Genomic DNA, 16,878 nt, shown 5'->3' with positions numbered 1-16,878 from the left:
ATGATACGAGTAGGCGCTCGCTAATGATGAACTCGAAATGATTGCTGTCTGCTGTCCTGATCGGCGAGCCTTGCTGCTTTCGCGCGTTCATGAAAAAGCTCGCATCTGGCAACGTCGAGTTTCCCGGTGAACTCTCGATCACTCAAGTGTCAGCTCTCGTAGACCTCGCATAAAGCCTCCTTGCTCGTAACGCTGAGAAAATATAAACAGGAGGATAGCTGGCAAGGAGCGGATTTTCCACTGTTCACGCATTTTGCTCTTAGATTACGATTTTCTGTACCATGGTATATATTGATATTTGAATATTCATATTTGAAAAAAAATTAAGCTTCACGCCAGTGGTAAAACTAGACAAGTCTACATTCTCACGTATACAGTTTGGAGTGTCTCTTATGTGCACGTACACATATAGTACACTCACAGCTGTGCAGGTTCAAATCTAGATGTGTGAAGATACCATATACGCAGAGAACAAAACGGCTGTGGTCACTGTGACTCACGTTGCAATTGCGTGTGACGAGATAAAATTTCTTCGAAATGCTTCAAGTCATGTGAAATTGACGGGTTCAAGGTTATCACGCGAGTGCTTCACGGCGATTATGCGAGTGCTTCGCGGCGGTCATGCGCGTTAATCATAGTTAGAACTTACATAGCAACCACTACTGCGATCACAGTGTTCAACATTATTTTCACGCGCATCGGCACGGCGATGTCGCAGCGATGAGAATCGCTTTTAAAGTAGGTATGATTGAAACGTTTCTCATCGATGCGACATCACAAACCTGATGCGCTTGAAAATAATTCTGAAAACTGTGATCGCAGTGGTGGTCGCCGTGAAAGTCTAAACTATGATTCACGCGCAAGATCGCCGTGAAGCACTCGCATGATCGCCAGAAAGCACTCGCGTGGTGGCCCTGAACACGTCACTTTCACGTATGTTGGAGGATTTCGAAGAACTTCTATCCCATCACAGAATTAATCACTTGTAAATAAGGTATATCAAAGATGCACAACTTGGGAAAATTTTCTTCGGGAACACATGTTTTTCCAGGATCCGCTTCCCTGGACACTTCTCATCAAGATTGGTAGTGGTGGTAGAGACGTATTTTCTGTGACGGAGCACCGCGTAGGGCTGCACCGTAAATACCAGATATCGTTCGGGGTGATTGGGGGCGGCTAACTAACCAAAACTGTGATAATAAAATCTTCAAGAATTTACAAAAAAGAAACACCTTGCAAAGTTTTTTTTTCAATTTCACCAAGAGAAAATATATATGAACTTACTAAAATGAAATACAGTGAAACACTTCAACAGCCCGCCCTTCTATAGCCATTCCGAGAATTGAAGCCGCGCCGTAGATAGGCATAACAGAAACTGCGCGGGGGCCGCAGGGTCAGCGGCTGTCGCTCACGCGAGCATTCAAGCGTGAAGAAACAAAAGCGGAGCAGACTACAATGAGTCAATTCACACTCAAGAGCAGCCCCAAAAGCGGCGGTATAAGAGAGTTTTACTGTAATTAAACACCTAGTTACTCTTACAATTTTAAATTGAAAAAATAGATGCAACCGATTTATTCGGAATAAAATGAAATAATCGAATTAAATTTTTTCTTGTTCCAGAATCATCGTCAGGAATGCAATCGAAAACAAGGAACTTTCTGAAAAATTTTAGGTCGAATAGTGAACTTGCGAATCAAAAAGGTACACCCGAGTAGAAATAAAAATTAATGCGAAAAATATTAATCAATAAACAGTTGAAAACTATTAATAATCTTCCGAATTCGAAAGTATGAGGCAAAATGAAGTAATTATACAATCCCTTTATTTTATTAAACATCTCACAATTAGATCAAGGTTTCAGAGAAATGCGCAGAAACACGATTTTGCGAGTGATTTGTTGTTTGTACTGCTTGAAAAACTCTGCAATATGAACCTTAGTTTCATTCGTAGAGATTTTAATAATTAAAATATATCCATAAAAAAACAAGAAATACTCGAATCATTTATAAACTTCTAAACCTTGAAAATATTTTTTAAAACAACACAAAGTCTGTATAAAAATTCTTTAAATCCTCCTCAATTGAAAAAAGCTTCCTGCAATCTTCCAGTTTCTTTCTCGACCTTTTTTAATATCTGGAAAACTTAAAATTACCCTTGAAAATTAATTTTCGTCTAAAGGACGATTTTTTGTTGAAAATTTATTTGTATCATTTGAAAAAGCAATTATTTCGTTGAAAACCCATTTCTCCTAACTGAAAATTAACTTTTTTTGCTGAAAATTCTTCTTTTCGGCTTTAAAAGTCAACTGTGCACTAAAATGTTCGACTTTTAAGATGAAAAACTTTTCTCTCGTTGAAAACTCTTTTCCAGTTTGGAAAAATTATTCTTTTTTGTCGAAAAATAATTTTTCTAACTGCATATTTAACTACGCTATTCTTGTTTAAGAACATATTTTTAAGTTAAAATTTTAATTAATTTGTTTAAAACTCATGCACTTTCAACTCAACTGTTTTCTTAAATTCGTATTTTTTTGTCGAAAATTCAGCTGTTTTGTTAAATATTAGTCCTTTTGGTTTAAGATTTCAACTGTTGCTATAGTCTTGTTTTAACGGTTTATAAACCCTCGAAGTATATGTTGCATTTTCAAAAAAATAGTAGAAAGTTTGAAGTCAGAAAGACGAATTTTTCCCAAGACACTTCAATTTTTAACAAAAAAGTTAAATTGCAACAAAAAGATTGAATTTTTTAACATTAAAAATAAATTTTAAACCAAAAGGTCGAATTTTCAATTAAGAAGTTGAAGTTTATTCTAAAAAAAGCTGAATTAAAAAAATAGTTGAGTTTTCAATAGATCATCAAACTTTCAATAACTTAGTTGAATTCTAATTACTTTTTCTCCCAATTGTTAACACAAGAAGATTAATTTTCAAGCAAAACGATTGGTTGAAAAATCAACTGTTTTCGTAGAAAAATCGACTATTCGGGTTAAAATCAAACGAATTATTTTAAAATATAATTTCTAAAGCATATGGTATTTGACAAACGAATTTTTGTCTCGCAAAATCTGCTTTTGATAGGTCATTCCTATCAAAAGTTCACAGATTTTCAGACAAGATTTTACAAAAGGCCCAAAGTGCGCCGCTCAGCCCCAGTTTACGGTACTACTGTGTTCTTTAAAAAAACTTAATCTTCTGTTTATTCTTCCAGAGTTGAGTCGACAATCCAAAGCTGATCCTAATGTTGATAAGACTCCTGATTCATCATCTTTTTATTCTCCAGACAGGCAGAATTCTCCTTCCAGGCACATTTATCCTGCCAGAAACAATTCTCCTGCCAGGCAGAATTCTCCTGCCAGACAGAATTCTCCTGCCAGGAAGAATTGTCCTACTAGGCGAAAATCTCCTGCCACACAGAATTTTTCTGCCATGCCTTCTGCTTCTGCCAAACCATGTCTTTGAATCAGGTCCAGGTCTAGATTGAACAACTCAAATTTTATCGACTTTTTCCTATCGAGCATCCGATACAGGAATTTGCACTTCGATTACACGCTTTCAATCTTGGTACACTACTTTATTTAAGAACGAGAAAAGATCTTCTCGAGGAACTGCCAACCGAAGTACAAATTATATTATCAACAGGAAATGGTGATGTCCTTGCATTAGTAGATAAAATATCAAGTGGTCTAAGGTTTTACGTGGACTATATATGCGTTCCTTAGAACGAGGAAAAATAAACATGTTTATCCACGACGTTAAAAAATTGGACACACAAGATATTATTGACGCACCATTAGGAACCCGGTACCCAATCCGTGTGTGTGAAAACCACAGATATTTCACAGTAAATTCTAATTGCTCAATTACATCTGAATATTTAACGAAAATTATATTCAACGCTTTTGCAACGATTTCTGATTTTTTATTTGATCCACAAATTTTAATTTGAAAAGTTGATTTACAGTTTTCTGATTTAGTTAAAAATTATATTATTTTGTTAAAACTTAAATGATGTTGCTGAATTATCCTGTTTGCTGTAAACTCACATTTGCGTGTCAAAAATAACATTTTTTGTTTAAAATTATATTTTTCATTGAAATCAAGAATTTTTTACATCAAATTAAATCTCGTTTGGTCTAAATATTAACAATTAGATTTTTTGTTGGGATTTAATATTTATAACCGCTTTTCAAATAATCTTTTTTAGTATAAAATTGATCCTTTTGATTAAAAATTCAAATTTTCAGTTAAAAAATAAATATGGTTGTTAAGTTTATATAATTTTAGTTGAAAATATGATTTTTATGGTTTAAAATTAAACTATTTTGTTGGAAAATTGTTGAATATTTAGAATAAACATTATCTGTTGTGCCTAAAAACGTTTCGATTTAAATTTATATTTTTTCGTAGAAAATTAAATTGATGTGGTGAAAATTAACTATTGTCTCTGTTTAAAGATTCAAAATCTTAGTTGAGAATGCATCTCTTTAGTTGAAAGTGTCACTATTTTCTTTAAAATTATTCTGTTTGCATTGCAAGATTAATTTTTTAACTGGAAGTTTAACTATACTATTTTTGCGCGAAAATTTTATGTTGTTAATTACTTTACTTTGGCCGAGAAATGCTTATTAAGATATTGCAGAATAAAGTACAAATTTTATTCTTCATTATTTCTTTATTACAATTATCAAGAATTACCTACAGAATTGAAGATCGTTAAGAGTAATATTAGTTGGAAGCTTCTAATGTGTCCCCTAAGAGTTTACATTTTTCTTGCACCTTCTTCTCTATTCCTGTACACACCCCCCACACACTTACTTGGTGGTGGAAGGGGGGCCTACAGTTTAAGGTGGGTTCCGAACCACCAAGAGCCACAGGTTTAAGTACTTAGAGAAAACCTTTTTCTCTAGACCATCGTCCCATTTGAGTAATATTAGTTTCATTAGAGTATTTTCCATTTATGTAATCAATTTTTATTTCGAAGAACAATTTCTTGCTTGTAAATCGTTAAAATTCAACATATGTTTGAAACGATGACTAATTTGATGAATGTTTTGCGCTTTAGAATAATATAATATGGATATATGTTAAATAATTGTCCAAAATATTTTTTATTTATATATTTGCAGAATATTGTTCACGGAAATGAGTAGATGATTAATTAGTAAAGCGTATTTTGATTAGACGAAAATAAATTTAGTTCTGAGAAGAGGCCTCGAACATCAAATCAGAAAGCATAGCGAAACGAGAAAGTAAGTGGTGACAAGACCCCGGCGACGGCGAGCAACCTAAAAAGTTAGATCAATATGAAGTGAATTCTGTGGCATTCAATATTTGTCTGAAAAGGGGCATCCGATTTCCAGCAACGAAAGGTTGCAAGTGTGACACTATGATGTGATTGATGTTTGCTAATTTATTTATTTACAAAACAAGATTCGTAAGTAGAGGTCATATATTCATTGTACAACAATAATTGGTAGTGCAGATCCAAATCGTGAATATTATTGTACATAATTTTATCTAATTTCCTTGCAATATGAAAAATATTAGTTGTTTTTTCAAAAGTAAAACCTTATCGCAGCATCTCTAATTCCTGCTAAGCCAACAACAAGGAGGGTGCAGCCAGGAATCTATGAAAATGGCGTCACGGCGCATGCAAGGCAGCGCGAATTTTCGCACGCCTGACACTCAAATAAGGCGAGGGTAGAGAGGAATAAATGTCGCTCGCTCATTTGCAGACGGGACACTCGGATCTATGGAGTGCTCGTATATTTGAAACTCTTATCTTTGGAGTTTGTGTGTAATTTTTAAATCTGAACAATCAGCATTCAACCTGCAAAGCTAGCAATATAATTTACAACCAACTGAGAAATCTGCAAACTTTCGTGAATGGAGCGTTATATCTCAAGTTATTTCAAGGGTCGAAAAAGTGGTTTTATGGATTAAGGAAAATTAAAGCTCGGAGATTTTTGAATGCCAATATCATGCTACTGACACTTATCATGTGAATAATTTAAAATTAAATCCAGTTTAACTGCTAAATAAAAATTTTTAAGTAAATAGTAGAGTTCATAAATTCAGATTCAGTTTCAAAAATATAAGTCCACTCTATCATTTTAATAATAATTTTGTTTGCAAAATTCAATTTTTCATTGAGAATTGTTATTCTCCTGCATAAATTGCAATTCAGCTCAAGTTCGTTTAAAATTGAAAACTCCTTGTTTGAATCCGGCATTTTAATACTTTTCGAAAATTCTCCGTTTCAACTAAGAATTAGAATTTTGCTGTGAAACTTTCTGTTCTAATTTATAATTTTAATTTTTTTTTTAATATCCCGTTTCAACTTAGAATTATAATTCATTCTTTAAAGGAAATTTCCTGCTCCGACTCAGAATTTATTTAAATTCCAAAATTCCCTGTTCCAAGACAAATGATAAATCTTTTGGATAAATAGCAGCTTCAAATCAGAATTGGTTAAAATTTTCAAATTCTCAGCTTCAACTCAGAACTATAATTCTTTGGAAAAATGTAATTTGCAATTCAGAATTTTGTTCCTTTTCGAAAATTTCCAGTATTAACTCGGAATTTTGTTAAAATTTGAAAATTCATGCTTCCAAGACAGAATTATTATTATTCTGAGTAAATTCCAGTCCCAACTATAGATTTGTAAAAAAAAATGAAAATTCCCTGTCCAAATTAAAAGATAAATTATTTTTACTTTAAATAGTTTAAAAACCTTTACAATGCTTTGAAATCCTGTTTCAAAATCTTAACACAACCACATGATTTTTTTGATTTTTTTCTTATTAATTTTTTTTAATGCTGCTAAATCTGCCAAAATCTATATTTTGTTTTATCGAAGACCGTGGACTATTTGATCCGAAATCAAGAATTTAAATTACAATTTAAATTTGGTCAAATAGAACAATTAAGATCGAAGTTTAGTTTTTTTGCTTAGTTTTGAATAATTATTTAATTTATAATTACTGTTTTTGAATCAACAGTCAGGTATTTGGAAATATAAACTAATTTAATTATAGTCTTTAATTATAAATTTATTATGATAACGCTATTTTAAAATTAAGAATAGTTTATAAATAGTCAATAGGGCGTTAACATTTGTTTCACTGATAAGACTTTCCAATTTAAACAGTTTCATTTTTATCATTAAAATTTGGGCATTCTAAAATTGTGAACTGATTCCCAATCATCCAGGACAATCAATCATGATCAATCACAATCAATGATCAATTCGATTTGAAAAATCAGCAATTAATTCATTTAGATTCACAGTTGCTAAACTAAAAATGTTTTTGTCTAAAATTTTGGATTTTAAACGCTTCTAATTTTTAATAGTTTAGGCCTTTAAAATAGCATTTTAAAATTCCTTAAATTAAAATGAAAGCTTGAAACTAAAAAATCTCAAATGGAGAATTTTTCGACTGAAATATTTTTTAATTTCGAATTATAAACTGAATGAAAGCATAATTGAAAAAATGGCAATTAAATTCATTATTTAAAAAATAGTTAAAAATCGCCCAAATACACGGTATCCACGAATATCCCAAAATTTTCACCTACTCCTTGAAATATAAGATAGAAAATATAAACACTATAATATAAACAGTGAAAGTCAAACATAAGTTTGCAAAATTGCCTAACGTCATCCCAATTAAGTAGAATTTGTTTAATTTCTCTTTGGCTAATTATTATTGCAAAATTCATAAACGCGGATAATGCCCAAAACCCATAATTCCGACCGAGTCCAACTCGCGAGGATTGGTTTTGCTTGCATACCACTTCCATATATTTTATCTTCAGATCAAAGTTATGCAAGTATGAAATTCATTTTTTTCAATCCTCTTCATAAATTTTGAAGAATTTTTATTTATGTGTTGAGGCTTTATATTGGTTGTTATCGTAGACGCCACATAAATATGCCGCTTAGAAGCCAACGTTCCTTGAAACATAAAAGATTGTATACATATTGACTTTCGGAAATGTGAATGTCTCAGAAGAAGTGTCTTAGCACTCTAAAACGAAGAGATAGCGATTACAGGCTAGACTACGCAATCTGGTGAACCATCGAAATATTAGTTACTTAGTAAACCAAATTTTTCTTCAATACACTAGACAGTGTTTCCTCGAATTAGAAAATATGAGGATTGTCTTTAATCTGCTCTTATTTCTGGCAGTAATCCTTAATTATATTGGTAAATACAATAATACAATATATGTGACGTGCGCCGAAGAAAGGGGACTTACTCTAAAAACATCAAAAACAAGGTTTTTACACATTTTGGTAGTTTTTGAGCCGCTCTTTTTAATAAAACCATTGTGAAAAAAATCCGAGCATTATTATTGCTAATAATTAAGTTATTAGGTACCCGACAAATCGGGATATGACTCGAGAGCTCGAGATTCCGTGAAACAGCTTCCATCCGTCACAACTTCATCTACGCGTCACATCTATACCCCGTCCGTGAGGGGAGTCTACGATCCGTCTCTGTCCGTGAGAATGCAGTGGATTTCGTGAGTCTTCCCTCTCTCCTAAAAGTCCTGTCTATCGAGTCATCTTCAACCGCTCGCCCTGAAAAATCTCACTTTTTAGAGTAAGCCCCCTTCTTTCGGCGCACGTAACATATATCTATAAATCTAAAATTTTTAAGAAATTTTGTTAAGCCCTGGTGTACACACTATAGTACCTTTTTTATAAAAACTGGGTACAGATCCGTAATTTCTCTCGCTATGAAATGACAGTTCGTTAAAAATCGCGCCGGGTTGGCATAACCCAGTTTTTATACCAAGGGTTAAGATTTACTCAAAGTAGAATCCGGACATCTTTGCACATAACAACACACGTATATAAAGCTTAACGTGCACAGGTGGATTTGCATCATCCGTGCATATGCTCAGATGACAGACTTCTATGTATGTACGCTGAAATCAAGATGTGCAGAGATTAATTATATTTCATAGTCAAATTTATTTCTGAATGTTTGTAAGTATTATTGATAAAGGAAATAAAGCCAGTCTCCGTTTCTTTTTCCAGAGTTAAGCTTACAATTCGAGTGCTTACCAAATGGCGCCCCTATTCCTAATGTTCCCCGTAGCAGATCTTCTTCTTCGTCTGATTTTCAAAATTCTTTTGCCTGGGCTCTTCAAGCTGCCGAACCACATTATCCTGCTAAGTCTCCTGCTCCTGTGAAGCCACCTCTTCGTGCCAGATCTAGGTCTCCTCCTACCGAGCTAACTCCTTGTGTCAGATTCAGGTGTCATTCTGCCATGCCCAGTTTTTCTCGCGTACTTGGATTTAAACTTGAAGAGCTTGAATTTATCCAACTTATTCCTCACCGTAATACGAACCGAATATTCAAACTACGACGATACACTTTTCCAACAAATACACCACTTCAATTGAGAAAAAGAAATTTAAGTAATATGCCCCTGCCAAAGGGAGAACAAATTGTATTGTCAACGCCCAGTGGTGACGTACTTGCAATATTAAATAAATTAGAGAGTCAACCATTTCTGCGGGGAATATTTGTACCTGCTGGATTAGGAAAATTACGAGTAAAAATAAACATGTTCAGCGGCAAGATTGAAAAATTGAACAGAGAAGAAATCGCGGAAACTCTATTAGGCAGCAACCACTCCATCCGAAAGTGTTTTAAAATAAGGCGCGCGGAAAGCACAACTTTTTGACAGTAAATTCCAGTTCATCGATTTGATTCTGTAAGTTAATTTTCAAAACTAAAAACTTAGCTATTCTAGTTTTGGCCGGATTTATTTTTCAGCCATTCGAAATAATCGTGATAATCATTGACGGGGAACCCAAAACGGGATACTCAAGATTCAGTTCCTAAAATTAATGTGTCAAACGAAATCATCAATGTTTTTAAAAAATATGCAGTACTAGCCGAATTCGGAATATCAATTGGATGAAGATGTGCTAAAAATACGAAGAGAGAGTCTGATTCCTGATAAAGTACTTGAACCCGAAGTGCACAGTCATTTATAGGAAAAGATAAAATTATTATTAAAAATTTTTTCTCCTCGAAATACTGTACCTTCATGGATGCTCCTATATTAAAATCTGAAGTTCAAAGCGATGACGGATAGCACAAGTGTTATGAAAGATGAAAGAATTGTGGGGGTCATTACACTATCAAGTAATCTAAAGCATTATGGAATAGCAAGCCGTAGAATCTTAATATTCACAAAAATTTAAGCATATTTTAAGGGTACGCTTAGGGAGCAACTAACTTACCAAAGATTGTTAGGGAATGATCTCGCTAAAAAATTGAAAGCAGTCAAAAATTTACAACAGTCGACGAAGTATCTGATAGATGGTATCTGATAGATTAAGAGCAGAGGCAAAGATCAGCAAAATTCGTTCAAGATGTCGCTTTAGGAAAACAATTGTAATTTGTATCCGCCGTATAAATCCACATATAAAGCTGAAGGCAAATGCTACCTTTCAAAATCAGATTTCATTATAACATGAACTAATGCAGAAGTAGAAGTCCAGGCTCTTCTTGTTAATATCATTGATCGTTTTCTGTCGATTAAAATGGAGGTCATAAAGACTTCACCCGCGGAGAAACTTAAAAATTTAACTTTCATTTGTAATTCTGATAGTGCTGTACGTGTTGTAAGTGATGATGCTAATATTTTTTTTACATCTCTTGTATCATTACAGCTTACATCAATTGAAGAAATAACAAATTTAAAGATTGTGGCATGGAAAAAACCTACAAATTCATCTCCTCGTTTTTGTAGACCTCTTAGAATTCATTTTCTCCACAAAAATACTGAAGCAACCGTAGCTGATGTTCATAAAATCGATGAGCAGGTTGATGAGGTGGTCCCTTTCTAAAGAATGGTATTTAGGAAATAGGTTTCCGTTTCTTATGAACTGGCTTTGACCATGCTAGACGGGAAAGTGAGTAATTCAATCACAGGTACTGAATCTACGCTACGTTGTTATTTACGCGACTCAACCTCTAACAACTATAAAAAATCGATCATTTTCTGCAGAAAGAGGTGTCTGATGAAAATTCAAACTACGTGTTTTCTACATTGCATGCATCGAATAGATGTTTCGAGTTTTGTCTGCATTTATAATAAAGATTAGATGGAAGAAAGTGGCAAGCCCGCGGTATTGCAGATAAAAAAGGTAGAGACGCGTAAAATAACATGCAAAAAGGTTTTCGTATGCAGTTAGGCCTAATAATCAATCAACCGAAACCTGGATTTGCTAGCACATACGAAAGAAATACTGCTCGTTTTTCACAAAATGCTGACATCGCATTCGTAATCAGCGACCTAAGAAAACCCCGAGTAACATAAGGTTGTTCATTTTATGAACATTTTATACTTTAGGCAGCTTTTCTCGATTTGGTTCCACTGTGAGCCACCGCTGCTTTCTACTTGACAGCTGATCCAACTGATTATCTGCGTTAACCTATCAATGCCTAAAAACGCTACAAACAAGAAATCGAAACTAAAAGCCGAATCAAGAGAGGTAAAAGATATAAACAAAGAATGAATTTGGAAATCAGCGAATTTCCTAAAGAATGTACGTTTTTTTATCTCATTTCATGCAACATCCCCATTTTTTGTCCATTATATCTACGGATTGATTTTTCCTCGAGGTTTTCTTCAACATTTTTACCTCGGATGAATAAATTATTATTACTATCACTGTTATAGTTTCAAATGTTCATTTAGTCTGGTTTTCACATTAACGAATAACCACTTGCCATAATTTTGATTTTTCGGAATTATTCTTTCACATAATTTTCATTTTTTCGAATTCCTATTTGGTATAGTATTTATTTTTCCTAATATTTGCTTGCTCTAATTTTTATTGTTCCGAATTGCCATTTTTAATCACTTTTATTGTTCCAAATCACCATTAGGCATCTTATTATGACTTGCGGTAATATAAACATTAGTTCAAATGAAATTTGAGGAATATTTATGCGCCTCAGATTCAGGTTTGGTGTCACATAACATTTTACGTTGGGATTGAATCAAATGGCACAAATTGTCACAAGAGTGCGGTGAGTCAATGAGTGAGTCAAAATCTCTAAAATAACGTTAAGTAATATGTACAAGAAAGATAATTAATGACATTCTTGTTAGTAGCCAACACAAAGAAACAAAATTCATCTGCTAGCTTGACGAGGAATTTTAACGCTGATGATTGAGAACATTATAGCATAATTTAAAAGGTGTACCAAAGGCTGAATCGATTAGATAAATCCTACAACAGGATACAAGCAGAATAAAAAGTTTAAATTGTGTTGCCACTCTAAAGGAAGAAAATTACATATATATTCAATGATACAATATACAAATGAAACATCGTTCTTGCTTTTAAATCTACTTGGGAATAAACTAGACTATTGTAGACAAACTAGAAATTTTTTAGTATCACCTTCTCAAAAGCAAGTTAAAGTTTGGAATCGGCATTTTGCTACAATTTGATAAAGTAAAACGATGGTCAATATCGTTGGCGTTACATTTTTCGCTACTTTAAGAATAAAAATGGAGCGCAAAATAAGGCGCAAAATTAGCCAGGCCAGGTTAAAAATGGAAAATGAACCTCAATTGGTGTAAAGTTTAACCGGAGAAGTTAATTTTTGTTACCGCAAATCTTTCACCTGGAATTCACCAAAATTATATCTTTCGCTTTTTCTTGCGCGGAAACTGACAAAATTTAATAAATTTCGGACAAAAATGAAAATTTTTATAAAACTGAATTTGGAGATGCTATATACTATCATAACAAACGTCCCTGGACTCTTTTTGAATCTTAAAAAAGATAAAAATTCTTTTTTTAACTGAATTTATAAAGGTCAAATATTTAATTATTTAAAGAATGATTGTATGATAAGATACACAAGCTAGCGATTTATCTCGTATTTTTAGCTCCATCAAAGATTTAATTCCATGGGTAAACACTGTTTATGATTACCTAATAATCGCGCAATGTTTATTCGTGTCCTTATTCCACATCTGAAAAGTTTGACGTGATAATAAATTGCAAAAAATTCAAAATCGATCAATTTTGTTTAAAAAATAAATTTTCTATTAAAAATGGTAAAATCGAATTTTTTCAAATAAATGCTTTATTAAATAACTAAAAAATAATGTTTTACAAAATAATTGAATTCTCAGTGAATAATATGAATTTACTTCAAACAGAAAGAAGTATAAAAAAAGTTGAATTCTCAATCAAAAAAATTAATTTTAACCAAAAAACATGAAGCTTCAATACAAAAATTCATTTTCAGTCAAAAATTCGATAGTTCAGTTTGTAGTTAAAAAATTTAATTTTCAACAAAACCAAATTAAATTTATAAAAAAATATCTGAATTCTATACCAAAACAAATAAATTTGTTACCAAATAGGTAAATATTTAAGGAAAAAAATTAATTTTCAACCATAAGGATTAACTTTGTACCAAGAAAAGAAAAATTTTCAAAAGAATAATTGAATTATCAACTTAAAAAAATTCAATTTTCAACAAAGAATGGTATAATCGAATTTTCTTTCAGAGAAATTTTTTTAAAAGAATCCATGAAGTGCCAAACAAATACTTGATTTTTCAAAAAACAAAAGTATCATTTTTCTACCTAAAATTATGTAAGTAGATTTTACCATCATCAAAATTATTTTAAAAAATAGGAATTGGAAGAAAGTAGTGAAATTCTTATGCAAACAGATTCATTTTAAACCAACAAAAAGTATAAAGTTTCAATTATAAGCTCAATATATAATGGAAAATGGGATAGTTCAGTTTTTCGTTAAAAGAATTAATTTTCGGCTAAAAAAGTCGAATTTTCTACAACAAAAAATATTTGAATTATGTGCTTAAGCAGATGAGTTTGATACCAAATAGTTAAATCTTCCACAAAAAAGATCAATTTTCAACAAAAAGCATTAATTTTTTATCATAAAGGAAAATTTTTTAAATAAATAATTGAATTTTTAACTTAAGTATGTTGAACTTTCAATTGAGAATATAATTTTTCAACCACTATTATATAAATTTTAAATCAAAAAGGAATTTTTAACAAAATAGTTGAATTCTCAATCAGTAAGGTGAATTTTTTACCAAGAAGCTTAATTTTCTACCAAAAAGACGAATTTTGAACAAAATCCATAAATTATAAAACAAATAATTGATTTTTCTACCAATAAAGATCAGACTTTAATCAAAACAATTAATTTCCTACTATAAATGACATATTTTAATTTTCAGTCGAAGACAATTGATTTTCAATGATCAAACAGTGTTCTAAAAATTATTTCGAAGGAGATCGAATCAATTTCGAATCAGCCAGGTTCCGCACTGCAAGTCGCAGAATCTATTAGGAACGGAATTATGTTGCTTTTGGATTAAATTTAGCAAGCAGTATTTTTCCTTTATAAGGAAAAGAAATTCTTTGAATTTTTACATACATGTTTAAAAGAACAATTTGTAACCAATGCGTTGAATGTTCTGCCAAAAAGACGAATTTTCAACCAATTGCTAGATATTGAAACTAAAGCGGAATAGTTTTTTAAACGAGTTTTTCGAAAATATTTGACAATTTAGTTTAATTTTTTGTCTTTTTGACTATTTTTTGGAACAATTGCCTTTTTGAATTAAAAATTCAACAAAGATTTGTCAACAAAATCGTCAAATTTTCAACTAAAGAGAGGAATTTTCAACTAAAATTGTGAATTTTTCAAATAGAAAGACAAATTTGCAACAAATACAGAATTGTCAGTCTAAAAGGAAAGAAAATTGTAGCTCTCGCACTCCGCGCCCGATCTTTGTTTTTCTCCCGCGTTCATGCACAGACCTTTTAAAGCCAAAGGTCAAAGGTTTGAAAACTGTCATTTTTTAATTGCGAACTGTAGATCTTTCCGGGGTGCGCAATTTTAGCTTATTCATTTTTCTCGAATTTTGCATAGTTTGAAAAAAATATATAATTTTTGGATTTTTTATCATTTTTCATCATTTTGGGCCAGTGGAATAAATTATAGAAGTTTCTAAGTACTATGAATAACTCTATGTAGAACTTTTAAATCTTGAAAAAATGTGGTTTCAAGAATTTTTAAAATATGCTCACTTTTTGAATTTTTGTCCAAAATAGTTGCTTAACGAATTTTTTCTTTCTTTTTATGCCTTAAAAAAGTTTGCCAAAGCATACTCCAATCTGATCAATTTTTCGAAAGTTATCGTGCCTACAGAATACAGATTACAGAAAGACCGACAGACAAATACCTTCCTAAAAATCGTTTTTTTCTGACTTAAGGGGTCTCAAAACATGGAGATTTTCTCAAAAAACCCACACTTATATTACCATGTCCACTTTTTCCAGTGTACTTGGATTGAAACTTGAAGATCTTGATTTTATCCAACTTATTCCGCAGAGGAACCAAAACCGCTCATTCAAACCAAGAAAATACACTTTTCCTCCCGATACCTCGCTTCAATTAAGAAAAAGAAGTTCTTGCAATATGTCCCTGCCAAATGGAGAACAAATTATATTATCAACACCTAATTTTGACATATTTGCAATATACTATGAATCCCAAGGTCAAGCTATTTTACGTGGATTATTTATACCTGGTAGATTAGGAAAATCACGGACAAAAGTAAACCTGTTCAGCAACAAGATTGAAAAATTGAACTGAGAAGAAATCGCGGAAACTCTATTAGGCAGCAACCACTCCATCCACAAGTTTTTTAAATTAAGGCGCGTAGAAACCAAAACACTCTGAGAGTAAATTCCAGTTCATCGATTTGAGCCCGGAATGTTGTGCAAATTCCTGAGTCACAGGTGTGGGCCCTTGCGGCCCTCAACAATAGGACCTGATACCTTTTTGGATAGGTAAACTTTAAAGTTGCCAGCCAGGGGCAGGAGAAGCATGTCGGTGGACAGAATGATCGGGATCAGATCTAAATGACTTTATTCCAAAGGCAGTCAGGATCGGTTATACTTTACCCAAGGATATCCGACCCATTAGCCTCACATCTGTCCCACGCAAAACAGTGGAAAGACTCGTGGACAGATATATCCGCGATAAACTCTGGTCAAGTAGTCCTCTTCACAAGCAACAACGCGCCTATAGAGCTGGTCACTCGACTGACATAGCCCTTAGCAATGCACTTAACCTAATTGAAGGGGAACTAAAGTAGAAAGGCCTCACGATTGGAACCTTCATAGAATTCTAAGGAGCCTTTAACTACACCTATGGAGAGGTGATCAGGGCGGCCATGATCGCGCACGGTGTTCCTAATGCAGTCGTGGAATGGACCTACCATATGTTGGCCAATATGAATCTAACAAGGACTAAGGGTGATACCACTTTATGTGGAACCGTTGACTCATGAAGTTCGCAGAGAGGTGTTTTACCAAACTTGGTGTGGTGCCTGGTAGTGGATGAACTGCTTCATCTACTAATGTTTGGGGCCACCACGTTATAGGCTATGCGGACGATATACTGGTTATCGTACGCGGTTAGAATCTGGATGCGCTTTTCGGAGTAATGCAGCAAGCACTAAGAATAGTAGAATAATGGTGTAAGAGGACTGGACTATCAGTCAATCCGAGAAAGACGGATTCAGTTGTATTCACCAGAAGGTATAAGTAGGGAACTATGCGTACGTTGAAATTGGCTGGCAAAAACTAAAAATCAAAGGGCAAGCCAAATACCTAGAAGTCTTTGTGGATAAGAAGCCGTCAAGGAACGAGCACCTGGAATACAAGTGCAAGAAGCTAGTAGCGACTCTTCAGCTCTGTAGAAGATCAATAGGGAAAAGCTGGGGCTTGAAGCCGGTGACACTTATGTGGATTTACACAGCGGCCCTGCGAC

The sequence above is a fragment of the Belonocnema kinseyi genome, chromosome 1 (assembly GCF_010883055.1).
Source record: "Belonocnema kinseyi isolate 2016_QV_RU_SX_M_011 chromosome 1, B_treatae_v1, whole genome shotgun sequence".
Lineage (NCBI taxonomy): Eukaryota > Metazoa > Arthropoda > Insecta > Hymenoptera > Cynipidae > Belonocnema > Belonocnema kinseyi.
Note: the sequence above shows the minus strand (reverse complement) of the source record.